Raw genomic sequence first — 13,736 nt, 5'->3', positions numbered from 1 at the left:
TCTTTTTTCTTATCTCTCGGCCTACTCCACTGCCCTTCCGTCAGGGAGCCTACCTGGAATGTTTTTATTTTGTCTTCCGGCCTACTCCACTGGCCATTCTGCCAGGGAGCCTACCAGAGACATTTCTCCTCTACCGACCGTCTAACGGTGAGCTTCTTCTTTTCTTTTTTTCTTATCTCCCGGCCTACTCCACTGCCCTTCCGTCAGGGAGCCTACCGGGGATATTTGTTTTGTTGTCTTCCGGCCTACTCCACTGACCGTTCTGCCAGGGAGCCTACCGGTGACATTTCCTCATCGCTCGTGCAGGGTGGTCTATATTCATGTATTTTTTTTTTCATTCTCAGCCTACTCCGCCAGGGAGCCTACTGCAAACAATCATTACTGCTCCGCCCTTCCGTCGGAGAGTAAATTATTTCATTACACTTTACTTACATCGACACTGATTGATCTACCGACTGCGCCATTGTCGTGACCGGACCGAGGTTTCCAGCCTCGGTCACGGCTACACGAATCTCGACTGATCTGCTTCCATTACTGCTGCTGCTCCTGCTGCTGATGCTCCTGCTGCTGATGCTCCTGCTGCTGATGCTCCTGCTGCTGCTGCTACTGCTGCTGTTTGGTCTCCGTTGCTTCCAAAGTTAGTTACAAGAATGACCTCTACGAGCTTAGGTAGCTCGTTTTTATACCTCCGTGCTGTGTCAGATTTTCCCCTCACTAAGCATGAGATTTTGTTCGCATCTCTCTATTATCACTTCTGCCACGCTCCACTCTAATTTAGTTTAACTCAAATTGAGTGTTTCATTACTTGACTCACCTCTCAAGTTTTTATTTATTTCATTATTATTATTCCACACCAACTCTATCTACCACAACCGCTTGCTGTACAATGATTATTTAGGAGTCATAAAAGAGTGCAACAAACGCCTCTCAGGTTTACTCTCTACTAAATTTCAAAGCAGCTGTCAAGAAGTGTCTACAAACGTTGTATAAGAGCTTTCACCAAAATAATAAAGCTTAAGTTTAATATGTATCTATAAACGTTGTATAAAAGTTGCTTCTACTCCTATACCGCGTATACATATAATGCTGTAGTTGAACAGGTTCTCCAAACCAGTGTAAACAAGAGTTTTGCAGAAGTTGTAATAAACAAATTGTACAGTTATTATTCAGCATGCAGTTGAATAAAATCACAATGGAAGCGTTTCTTCAACAAGAAATTGATTTTGGGTAAACGTTTTACTGAATACGTTAGACAACACCTTTGTGTTGCAGTTGTATAGGTTCTCCAAACCAGTGTAAACAAGCATAGCACTGATCATCGATTCGCTTACTTTGTCCCTCAACTCCAAGGCCTCAAGGCGAATCTTGAATGTTTTCATTGATGTACACCAACTACTTCTTCATGGTAATTATGATTCAGAGTATGCACCACCGTAAGCTCTCTGCGAATAGCCCGGAACAGGTGAGCCAGATGCTGTGGAGGATGGTCTTTAATGGATTCTCTAAGATGAGCTGGAGAATTCAAAATCGGATTCGACCAGAACAACCATGCCATGCTATGTGCCTCGAGATGATTTCCGTGTGCTGTTCTCAGTTCATTCGCCAACTCGACATCAGCCTGTGTTGCAGCAGCACCTTAGCGGTCCCGTACAGATGGATCGATCAAGCTCTCTTTCACCGAGTTCCAAATAGTACGGTTGCTAACCCAAGTAGCATTTCTTGTTTTATTGCACTCTATTAGTGGTTATTGAGATCAATTTCATAAAACCGCCAATAAAATTAATAGCTCCAGCACAACCTTTTGATAACCGCTATAAGATCGTCATACAGCTTAGTGGACCACTCTTGATAAGGTTTATAAAGCAAGTTTGAGAATCACAATAAAGCTGTCTTTAAACCTTTTGTCAGGAAGCCTCATACTCTACAAAAGGTTCTCATAGCCTCTATAAGAGTAATATTGTATCCAAGCAGTTTTATTACGCTTTGGTGAAAATCAGTTATAAAGCCAATTTAATTTGTATTGGCTTCAAAGCAACCGCCATAAATTAGCTTGTTGTTGTTCTGTTCTGCTGAAACTTTTTTTTTCCAAATGGAAATCTTTAGCGGTAAAAATAGGTTTGAGTGTTGGTGTCAAGATCACCATGCAATCAGTTTTGTTTAATGGCGACATTAGTGAAAATCTTAAAGAAAATATATTACTTTTTAGAAGTTCCAAAACATATGCGCTTGAAATGTTATCGTGTATATTGAGATAATATGAGCGTTAAATAAATGCGCCTCCAAAATAATTCAAGTTAACAAAAAAGATTGTTTCAGAAATCAAATGAATTTGATGGAATCACCTTAATTTTACAGAAAATAGACCTCAATACATGAATTCATACCAATGCACACTGGAAATCATTTCGGATCTCTTATTTAGCCATTATTTTATTGAAATTTCTTGGATTTTATTCCAAGGCTAATGGCATTTTCATAATGACAATATGGCGACAAAGGACAGCAGGCAAGAAAAGCACCAAGCGCAATTTTTTAAAATGTCTAATGCTTACATTGCACACTGGGTCAGGAATGCAACCTAGTGGAGCAAAATTAATAACTCCAAAACGAAGCATTTCCGCGACTTGGTGTCTTCGGCAAAATTTCACGTCATAATAAGGACCATCTTTTTATTTATTTATTTATTTATTTATTTATTTATTTCATCAACCGATGTAGACTAGTACAAATACAAATACAAATTTGTTTTTCTTAAGAATATTAAAAAATATATTGTCAGCTATTATATTTTTACTTCCTACGAGTTATGATTCCGTATGGAGTTAAAATATTGTTTTAGTTTATGCCGAGACATTGAAAAGTCAATGGTTTCGCAGTATTGATTGTAAGACGCCATCATGCGATTTAATGGCCCAAATTTTGCATAATTTGTGCGATGATGGGTTACGGCAAATAAATTTCGATTTCTGAGTTGTCGAGTAAGTACATAAAAATTTAATTTTGATATAAACAAATAGTTCAAAACTATTCCGCAAAGATGGTGCCACAATCTAACTTCTTTCTCTGACGTTTTGGAGACTTGATGTCTTGGGCAAAGTTTTGACGTAGAACTACGTCTTTGTCGACTATACTGGGGTGCAAATCAAAAAATATGTGTGGTGAAGTAGTGTTAGGTTTTGAACGCTTGTTACTTTGTCATTTATAGATCAAATTTAAATCCAAATACGCCAATCGATAGGATATTACATTACAAACCTGCTGAAGTAAATATTTTTCTAATTTTTCTGTAATAAAACTTTTGAAAAATGTACAAATGATAATTTTATTACTGTTTTCATGAAATAAGCGTTTTTACCAAACCCAGTCATCATAATCGAGTACCACTTGGTTGCACATCGTTCTGAAAAGATATAAAACAGCACTGGTGTCGCTCTTCTGCTCATCAACCATCATCACACATCATCTCATTCGCTGCCAGACTGTTGAGCAGTTCAGTCGATTTGAATTCTCTCTAGTTTCGTTCGTTCGTTCGCAAGTCGAATTAGCTCCGCGTTGTGTAGTGACGCTCTCGCTGACCCAGCCATGGGTAAGAAATCGCGCGGTAACGCGAGTGCCGGTTTACCGGGAAAACAGACTCTCCCAGGAGACGGCGCGACCACCGAGCCAGCCCAGAAGAAGCAGAAGAAAACCCCATTGCCCATCCCGACAGGCGTTGCGGACCCGCAGCCGGGGCCTCCCGGAACTAAACGACCCAGACCTGAAGACAGCAGCGCCACCGTATCAGCAGCAAAAAAGCTGCTGAGCAACAATCCGTTCTCCGCCCTGCAGAACGGAGCCCAGCCGCAGTCGGACCCTGAGACGGTGCCGAAAAAAGTTAAGTTGCCACCCTTCTATGTGAAGGGCTTCCCTCCCGGGCTATGGGAGCAGCTGGATTTCTACATTAAGCAGGGCCTTCGCTGCACCATTCAACCAAAGATGAATACTAAGATGAAACTGTCGGAAGAAAAACTTTCTATTTTAGTGTCCTCTTTCACGGTCCCTTTCATCCAATAAATACCCCCCGTATTCAAGGTAATTTTGTGGTTTTGCTACCCCCTCGGTAGAGATGAAATTTCGCGCTCATTTTTTTCAAAACAAACACACCAAAATCAGAGGTGTCCCATTTTTTGATTACTCGATTAACAACTAATCGATTTTTTTTGTTCGCTGTGCTGCCATTTTTCCACCAATGAGAGTGCAGCACATGTTTAAAACGATCGGTGATGTTCCTCTGGAGAAGTTAATACTTATATCGGCATGATATAACCGATTACAAATATTTTACTTTTCGGTTCGTTAATCGATTAATCGATAATTCGAATGAAAATCGGCCATCACTAGATGAATGTGAAACTTTATTTCAAAGATATGGACCGTACATAAATAATGATACAATTTGAAAGGGACCGGGGCTCATCACAAATTACGTCCACACGGTAACTGAAATAAACACGAGTGTTCACCGGTTGATTCAACGGTGCACGGAAGGCTACAAACTGATGGTCCCGGCCGAAAAACACTTCAACGCAGTTCAGGCCCTCTTGGACAGAATGAAGCTGGAGTACTTCTCCCACGACATCGAGGCCACCAAGCCGCTGAAAGTGGTGCTGCGCGGGCTCCACGACATGGACACCACCACCTTAATGGACGAGATTAAGGCGAACGGCCTCAAGCCGGTCGAAGTCCACAAGATGACCCGCAGCAAGGCCATCAAGTATCGTGACCAGCTCTACCTGGTCCATCTGGAGAAGAACTCCACAACCGTGAAGGATCTCCAGACGACACGCACACTGTTCCACATCGTAGTGAAGTGGGAGCGGTATAAACCCACCCACCGTGGCGTCACTCAGTGCTCGAACTGCCTATTGTTCGGGCACGGCACCAGGAATTGCCGCATGGCCAGCCGCTGCATCAAATGCGGCAAAAACCACAAGATCGACAACTGCGACAGCATCGAGGAAGCCACTCCCACATGCGCCAACTGCGGTGCCGCCCACAAGGCCACGAGTAAGGCCTGTCCGAAGCGGGCCGAATACGCCGAGATCCGGAAGAAGGCCTCGTCCAACAGCCAGCCCGGTCGCAAGAAGGTTCCAGAAAACAACGCGCAGAACTTTCCTCCGTTATCACCGGTCCAATCACGGCCAATTCCAGTGTTGCCGCCGCTCCCGCTCAACCAACAGTTGGCTGCCGCTGCAGTACCCGGTCAAGCCTCCGGGCCATCGACGGATCCCCCTGCTCCGGGATTGGCCGGTACAACCGGTGAAGCTACAGACGATTCTCCGCTGTCAACGGATGAGATCGTCACACTGTTGGCCCAGGCCATCATCATCAAGCGCACCTGCGCAACAAGAACACAACAGCTCCAAGCTATCATCTCCTTCGTCGCTAATTATGGACCGTGAAGCCATAAAGATCGCCAACTGGAACGCTCGCTCCGTAGGGGCGAAAAACATTGAGCTTGCAGACTTCCTCCGCAAGCACGACATCGACGTGGGCCTTCTCACCGAGACCCACCTCAAGACCGGTGACAGCTTCTGGCTGCCCGACCACAGCATTGTCCGGCTTGATCGCACCAGCTCCAGGGGGGGCGGTGTCGCGGTCATCATCAAGAAAGGCATCAAGTACTGCACCCTACCCCACTACCGCACTTCCATCATCGAGGCCGTCGGCGTAGAGGTGGAAACATCGACCGGAAACGTCCGGTTCATCGCCGCCTACTGCCCCCGGCAATGTACCGTTAGCAATGGTACAGCACAGCAGTTCAAGAACGACCTTGCCATCATAACCCGCACCAATGCCCGCTTCGTAATCGGAGGGGACCTGAACGCCCGGCACGAGGCCTGGCGGAACTACCAGCAGAACCAGAACGGCCGCCTGCTATTCGACCATTCCCAGCATGGTCTCTATTCCGTCTGGTTTCCGGACGAACCAACCTTCACATCACCGGCGGGCAACCCATCGACGCTGGACCTGTTCTTGGCAAACACCGGATTAGCCAAGCCGGTTGCCATCAACGACCTGAGTTCGGACCACCAACCGGTGCTGACCGAACTGGGCTACAACGTGGCCCCTGCACCGTGCCTGCGGAAGGACTACCATCGAGTCAACTGGGTCCAGTTTCGACGCGTGGTCGACCGCCACATCGACGACAACCCACCGCTTGACACAGTGGAGGACATCGACCGGGCCCTGGAGGGTCTCCATCAAGCCATATCCGTGGCTGACGAAGAGTGCGTTCGACGAGTTCCTGTGAGGGGTAAGTTTCAAGCAATTGATTCCCACACCAAACTCTTGATTCGGCTCAGAAATGTTCGTAGACGCCAGTTTCAGCGGACTGGGGATCTGCAGCGTAAATACGAAATGGTCGATCTGAATCGGCAGATCGCTTCCAGAATGGTCTCAATCCGGAACGAGAGTTTCGGGCGGCTCGTTCAGAACCTGGACGACCGTTCCAGACCATTCTGGAAGGTTGCCAAGGTGCTGAAGTCTCACCCCAAGCCCATTCCACCACTTAGAGTCAATGACGAACGGCTTATCACCAACGAAGAGAAGGCCAATGCAATTGGGGAGCACATTGCCCAGTCGCATTTGCTTGGCTCTACAATCCCAAGTCCACTCGAGAACCAGGTTGTGCAGTGCGTCCAGACGTTAGATACCTCCCCTTGTGCCGTACCTCCAGAAGAACGGATTATAGAGGAACAAATTTGCTCAGCGCTGAAATATAGTAAAAACATGAAGGCTCCCGGGTTTGACGGAATATTCAACCTAGAGTTGAAAAATCTCAGCGCGAGGGTGCACTCGCTGCTGGCTGCCATCCTCAACAGATACTTGGAGCTGCACTACTTTCCAAGCATCTGGAAGGTGGCAAAAATCATCCCGATCCGCAAACCTGGGAAAGACCCTTCACTACCGTCAAGCTACAGACCGATTAGCCTGCTCTCAGCGCTGAGCAAGCTGTTCGAAAAATTGATCCTCAGCCGACTAAACAAGTTTGTGGAGGAACATGACATTCTTCTTCCGGAACAGTTCGGGTTCCGTAAGGGGCATTCCACCAATCATCAGCTAGTGCGGGTGATGAATAACATCCGGAGTAACAAAGCTGTATCCAAGTCCACAGCCATGGCCTTGTTAGACGTCGAAAAGGCGTTTGACAATGTCTGGCACGACGGACTTATATACAAGCTTTGTAACTCCAACTTTCCACCATACCTTGTGAAAATCACCCGTAACTATCTCCAGCAAAGGTCGTTCAGGGTGTCGTTGAATAGTTCCCTTTCGGGACAATTTCCGATCCCAGCAGGTGTTCCGCAAGGGAGTCTGCTGGGACCACTGCTTTACAGCATCTACACGTCGGACATCCCTCCTCTAGGAGACGGTTGCGTGTTCTTTCTGTTTGCAGATGACACCGCGATAGCCGTCAAGGGTAGGATGCCTCGTGAAATTACGAACAAGCTCCAACGATGCCTTGACACCTTTACTGATTATGCCACCACGTGGAAAATCAAAATCAACGCCTCGAAAACCCAAGCGATCATGTTCCTTCACAGGCAATCATTAAAACTTAAACCGTCTCCCTCCTGTACCGTAATAATGGATGGTACAAGGGTCGAGTGGTCCACTGATGTTACTTATCTCGGGATGTTGTTCGATGAGAAGCTCCTGTTCCGCTCGCACATAGAGAAAACCCTAGTTAAGTGCTCCGCCTTGGTTAGGTGTTTGTATCCGCTCATTTGCCGCAGATCCCGCCTCTCAAGGCAAAACAAACTGGCTGTCTACAAACAGATCATAGCCCCCGCGATCTTCTATGCCGCCCCGGTGTGGGAATCGTGCGCTCAGACCCACAGGAACAAAATCCAGGTTGCACAGAATAGAGTGTTGAGGATGATCCTAGATCGTCCATTCGACACAAGAATAGCAGACCTCCATCAAGAGGCAGAAATTCCCAAAGTAGATTCCAAAATTGATGATATGACAACTAAATTTATTCAAAAATGCAATCTTTCTGAACATGCTTTAATAAGCAATTTGTACATAGTAGGTTAAGTGTATATAGTAGAGTAGGTTAGTTTTAAGCTGTAAATAGTAGTATTAAGTAGTTTCTCTTCAAATTCTAAAAACAAAACAAACCAATCCCACCAAGGTGGTCGACCGTGTACTAAGTCTAGGACTAATTCTGTAAAACAAATTTTGAATTTTGCCCATACCTAAAGATGAAGAAAGCAATTAAATCACTTAGTAAAAATTTATATGGTAATCGTCCAAGTTAAACTAAAATAAAGATCATTTAAACTAAAAACTCTTCTGCTCATTACCGCTTCGGACGGCGTGGCGCTTGGTCCTGCAGTATTCAGGAGCAAGTCAGTCGTTAAAGGTGACCTGGGTCCCGTTCAACTAAGGGGCTGTTCATTAACTGCAAAGGGGAGAGGGGGGAGGCAAGAATCCCAAAAAATGTCTACGTAGTTAATGAACAGCCCCTAATACGAAACGCGGAACAGTTATTTATGCAAAACACCCCCCCCCCCCCTCCCTATAACGACATCCTAAAAAAACATCACAGCAAAAAATAAATTTTAATATTACATCCAAGAGGATGCACTTCAATCATGTCGAAAATCTCATGTAATTTTTATAGCCACACAAATAAACAAATGCAGTAAAAGCAACGTAATGTCAGCACATGCACTGTATTAATGATAATTTTGCCCTTTTTGGCAAGTAATATTAGACCATATTTTCGACACGATTGTAGTGCATCCACTTTGATGTGATATTAAAATTAATTTTTTGCTGTGATGGACGGGAAATTATTGTTGAGCAAACTACAATGTAGTAAAAAAAAGTTTAATTTCGTTTATTTTTTACCCAACTACTGCCTCTGAAAAAAATCACTCAAAATATTTTGATGTTATACTGTGGGTGATTTACCACCAACTGACTTTAAAACATATCTGGTACCTCTATATATTTCTTTCCTTTATTTAACGTCGGTCTCTGTTCCGCAATCTAGTGCCAATCACCGACGGACATCGATTGCCATCCATTGACGGCAATCGAATGTGCAGGAAGGCAGCTTCCACACCTGCGTAGGATATCGCACCCATTCAACACACACATGGGCTGGGACCAACGGCTTTACTTCCCTTCCGAAGGAAGACGTGACCAGAGATTGTTATGCCTCAGAAAAATCCCACCGACCTCGGCTGGGATTGAACCCAGACCCATCGGGGTGTTAGGAAGCAGTCACGCTTACCACTACACCACCGGCGTCGGCTACCTCTATATATGCAATAAGATAAACATCCGAGAAGTCCAACCTTTTTTACATATTCTGCACAAAAGATACTTTCTGCCCCGCCCCATTTATAAAAAAACGGTGGGAAATCCTGTCAGGGGCGGGGCTTAGAAAGTATTTTTTGTGCAGAATATGTAAAGAAGGAGGGGCGTCGGATGTTAACCCAAATGCCGTGCATCATAGAGAAAGAAGCCCTATCTACTGTTTCCGATGGGGTTCTTTAAGGGTATTGAGGTAAAGGCATATTCGTTATCTACATTAAACATGGAACCGAAATCCGAAATTTGATCAAAATTGGAGCACTGGAACTATTTTAAATAACATTTAGACGCAGTGCAAAAATGACATGAATAGGTCCAACCAAAATCCATTACCTTACACCGGGGCAAGTAGAAACGCGTGGGGAAGTTAAAACGGTAGATGTAGCTCTTAGCGGAAGTGAATAATCACTGAGATTATTTCTAATATAGTTTGCGGTAGTACACAATGCCTCTCAAAAATAATTACAGTGAATATTTACTTCCAAAGAGATATACGTACTGTTTCAACTTGCACCGGCGTACCTTAACTATGATGTTTACTATCAAAACATTAAACAGGTGGAGAACCTGTATACAAGCTTTTGCTCTGATTTTGAAATTCAATAGCTGAATCCTCTAATTTTCAATTAATGTTGTACTAAGCACCTACTTATTGGAAACCAAACGTTTAATTTGAGAAAAGTCACAGTATCCTATTTTGCAATCATTCTACGAACACGCTGTAAAGTACATAATGATGATGCATGGTAATTTTATGTTAGGGTTGCCCTCCAAATTGGAGAACAAAGAGGTGCTTCCTCCCCTACTTCGTTGACATATAAACCAACATTTTGTTCAATATTTAAAGTACCGTCTTCTCACAGGTAAAATAACTGCCTGTTGCGTTATCATAAAATGCAATCTTCACTTTCTTCTCTGCTTCAGAAACCTAACTTAAAACTAATGATGGAGCTACTGAAAAAAATTAATGTTTTTTTGGCAATTGTTTTATCCCACAACATGCATGGCGTTTTTGTGTACTATACTGAGGTGCAAATCAACAAAAAATATGTGACGATTCTTAACTGTTGGTCTGATTATGCTAACATGCATTGTCGCGAGTTTTGAACCATAACCGAAACATTGAAATACTTTAAAAATTTAAGATAAAGTATAATAATCAAAAATACATCAATTTTGCGTAGTTCTACGTCATACTGCGGTCGTGTCTAGGACACAACCCTTTAATTTTTTTTATCTTGACAAAATGAACAGCTCTTTCAAAGACGTTAAATTTCCACTGTCTACTGGTTCTAAGTTATATGGAGTTAAAGAAAAAATGTCGAAAATATGGTTTTTTTTTTCTGTTTCGGTTTTTTTGCTTACAGCTTTATAATGTTATATTTTTCTCTTATGCAAATACATTAAATAAATAGCTTTTGTGAAGAAACATACTGGATTAAGCTTCAAATTTCAAAGACATTGTTGAAAAAACGTGAAAAAAAAAACACATTACATTACATTAATATCTTCTAAAGCGCAAAAAATCGCAACCTGACATTTTCAGCAAAAATTAAGCAATACTTGATAAACAAAATATCAAAATTTGAGAGAGGTATATGAGAGGTGTTTTGTAGATTTCTTCATTTTAATGGAACATTATTTTTTTCTATAACTTTTTTAATGTATTGAAATGGCGTTTTGAAGACTTGACTTGTTTATGTCAATAGATGGTCCTTATTATGACGAGAAATTTTGCCCAAGACAACAAGTCGCGAAAATGCTTCGTTTCGGAGTTATTAATTTTGCTCCGCTAGGTTACATTCCTGGCCCAGTGTGCATGGGATGAAAGCAGAACAGAAAAGCATAATGCATGATTTTATTACGAGAACTATTTTTTTTACAAGAGCAATTCAAGCTGAACTTTGCATTAGGTCCTAAGTAACATTGATCGATTCTCTTCGTCGACTTTCTCTTTCGTTAATAACTTATTCATAGAACCGTTTCTTGATGTGTTTGTCGTATTGGATGCTAGATAAAAGCTTCTTTTATCGATTTATGTGCTGAAAATACCTGGGAATGTCTTTACATGACCGTGGGGATGCAAAGAGAAAGTTGACGAAGCGAATCTGTCAATATTACTTAGGACCTAATGCAATTTTCAGCTTGAATTCATTTTTTTATTTGAGGGCAAATGTATATTCCTATTCTACGGGTGCAACCAACCAATTTTGCAAACATTTAGAAAAGTTTTGAATGGTACATTAACCTTTATGAAAAGTTATGCGTGATTTCAACCTTTTTGCCCTAGGACTGTCACCATTCCATGTATTTCGACCAAGATTCGACCGTGTCACCCCATGTATATGCGAGCGAGAACGGAAGAATCATGGAGATTGCTGACGTTTTTCTTACGCACACTACGTCGCGTACACGTATACACGAAATGTGTTCATGCTCATGCTAACAATTTTGTTGATTTTCTTTGCGCTCCGCTTGGAAGTACCGGAAAGTTTTTATTCTTTTCTACACAGCAAAAAAAGTTGTTGAATATTACATCGAAACTGCTGCAACCAGGTCAATCCATCGGTTGTGTAATATCACATTGTACGATGTACATCGATTTTGCGAACAAAATTACATCCATTGATGTAATATTGTATCTGCTTTTTGCTATTACATCATTATTTCATACGTCAACTTGAATTACGTTGATCGATATTACATTTTTTTTTGCTGTGTATGTTGTAAAAATAAACCACCTATTTACATTTCTGACAAGTTGCAACTGAATGCTTATAATTGTTTTAAAATAACTGTTTCATGGCCAACTAGTTACCAACGCTTACTTATAAAGCAACGAAAGGATTTATTTTTTGGTTTTATAAGGGCAATTCATATTACTTTATTGTATACTTCAAAGCAATCATAAAACCTTTCATAAGTGAAAATAGCATAAGCATCAGTTGGTTTTTTAATTAGCTTTATAGGGGTTTTGTAGATAGCTATAAGAATGTTTCATGACTTGCATTGTATATGACCGTGATAAAGCTGTAGGTAATGGTTGCAGCTGCAATAAAACCTTTATAAATTTTGAATATAGCCAAGCAGCTCTAGATTTGTTACTTGGGAATCGATAAAGAGTACACATGCAGGAACAGCGAGATATCCTTACCTCTCCAACTCTGCAACAGGTTGCTGCTTTCTTTAAGCTTATCAAACTCCTCTTCAGTGGGTACTTCATTCACTCCCAACGCTGGATTTGTTGTTCCATCAGCATTTTGGTCGAAAATTACCTCCCTATTCAAGTGCATCTTGGCTAAATCCCATACTCTATGGATGAAACTTTCTGTTGTGTTTGCCGACATCTGCCACCGTGCCACAAAGCGTCCAGAAGATTGGCCTTTGAACTGACGCGTATAGACCAGTAGAGTGCAGGCAAATATATGCTCATCTGATTGATCCAATTCGCTCGTCTCGTTGAAAGAATTTTCCATCCTTTCCCCATTCCGAATTGCACTGTCCTCCGCAGTATCATCACTAGTGTCATTGAGCGGATCCAACGTAGCTTGATTGTTCCATCCATCCGGCGCATCGTAATCAATGAGATATTTAACTTCTGGATCGGCTTCTGGGTCATCCGTATCGCCCATAGCTTGTTCAGGAGAATCACCGCTATCCATTTTCTTTCCTGTTCAATTGAAATTTTCTATTTATGGGAGAAATCTTAAGGAAAAATACTCAAATACTTACCGATCGAAAGGAAAAATCAAAACAAATCAACATTCAACACGTATCGACTGAAAACGATGCACAACCAAAACAAATAAATGTCAAAACAGCATGTACAGTGAAGGCCGTATAAATCGTTCCCAGTGATAAAACATACAATTTATGGAAGAACTTTATTTCGATATTTGTGCTCAGAATTGTTCGGAAACTATCTAACTGTTGATGTTGGATGGATTTTAAAGACTCCGCAGCCTTACTTTGATAAAAAAAAAAGTTGATTTATTTCTTTAAAAAAAAAACTGAATTGTATAACATTGAAATAAACCCAAACATACAGCAATTATGGATTCTACTGTGAGTCATCCACAGCAAGTGTGACAATATTTTGGTGTGACAAAATTTTTTGTGCAGCAGTCTAAAAGGGTGCAAAATGTGCATGAAGTTTGAGCTTGCTTTCATCTGAATGTCCTTTAAATATATCTTTGAAGTACTCTGGTCTTGTCCTCATGGTCCGGTAGGTTTTGGACTAGTCTGGGACTTTACACCGGCCCTCAACTTAGTGTTCTTTGAGCACTTCCACAGTTGTTAATTGAGAGCTTTCTAAGCCTGTACCATTTTTGCATTAGTATAATTGTGGGGTAAGTACAATCATA

The 13,736-nt window shown here is 42.1% G+C and overlaps 1 pseudogene; it reads right to left on the bottom strand.

The window, feature by feature from the left end:
* Positions 1–428: 428 nt before the first annotated feature.
* LOC135702004 (uncharacterized) lies at positions 429–13,082 on the bottom strand (annotated as a pseudogene).
* Between the last annotated feature and the right edge of the window lie 654 nt (positions 13,083–13,736).

The sequence above is a fragment of the Ochlerotatus camptorhynchus genome, unplaced genomic scaffold, assembly GCF_037179485.1.
Source record: "Ochlerotatus camptorhynchus isolate MF236.1 unplaced genomic scaffold, CSIRO-AGI_Acam_v1.1 ptg000182l, whole genome shotgun sequence".
NCBI lineage: Eukaryota > Metazoa > Arthropoda > Insecta > Diptera > Culicidae > Ochlerotatus > Ochlerotatus camptorhynchus.
This window is presented reverse-complemented; position numbering and strand designations above follow the sequence as displayed.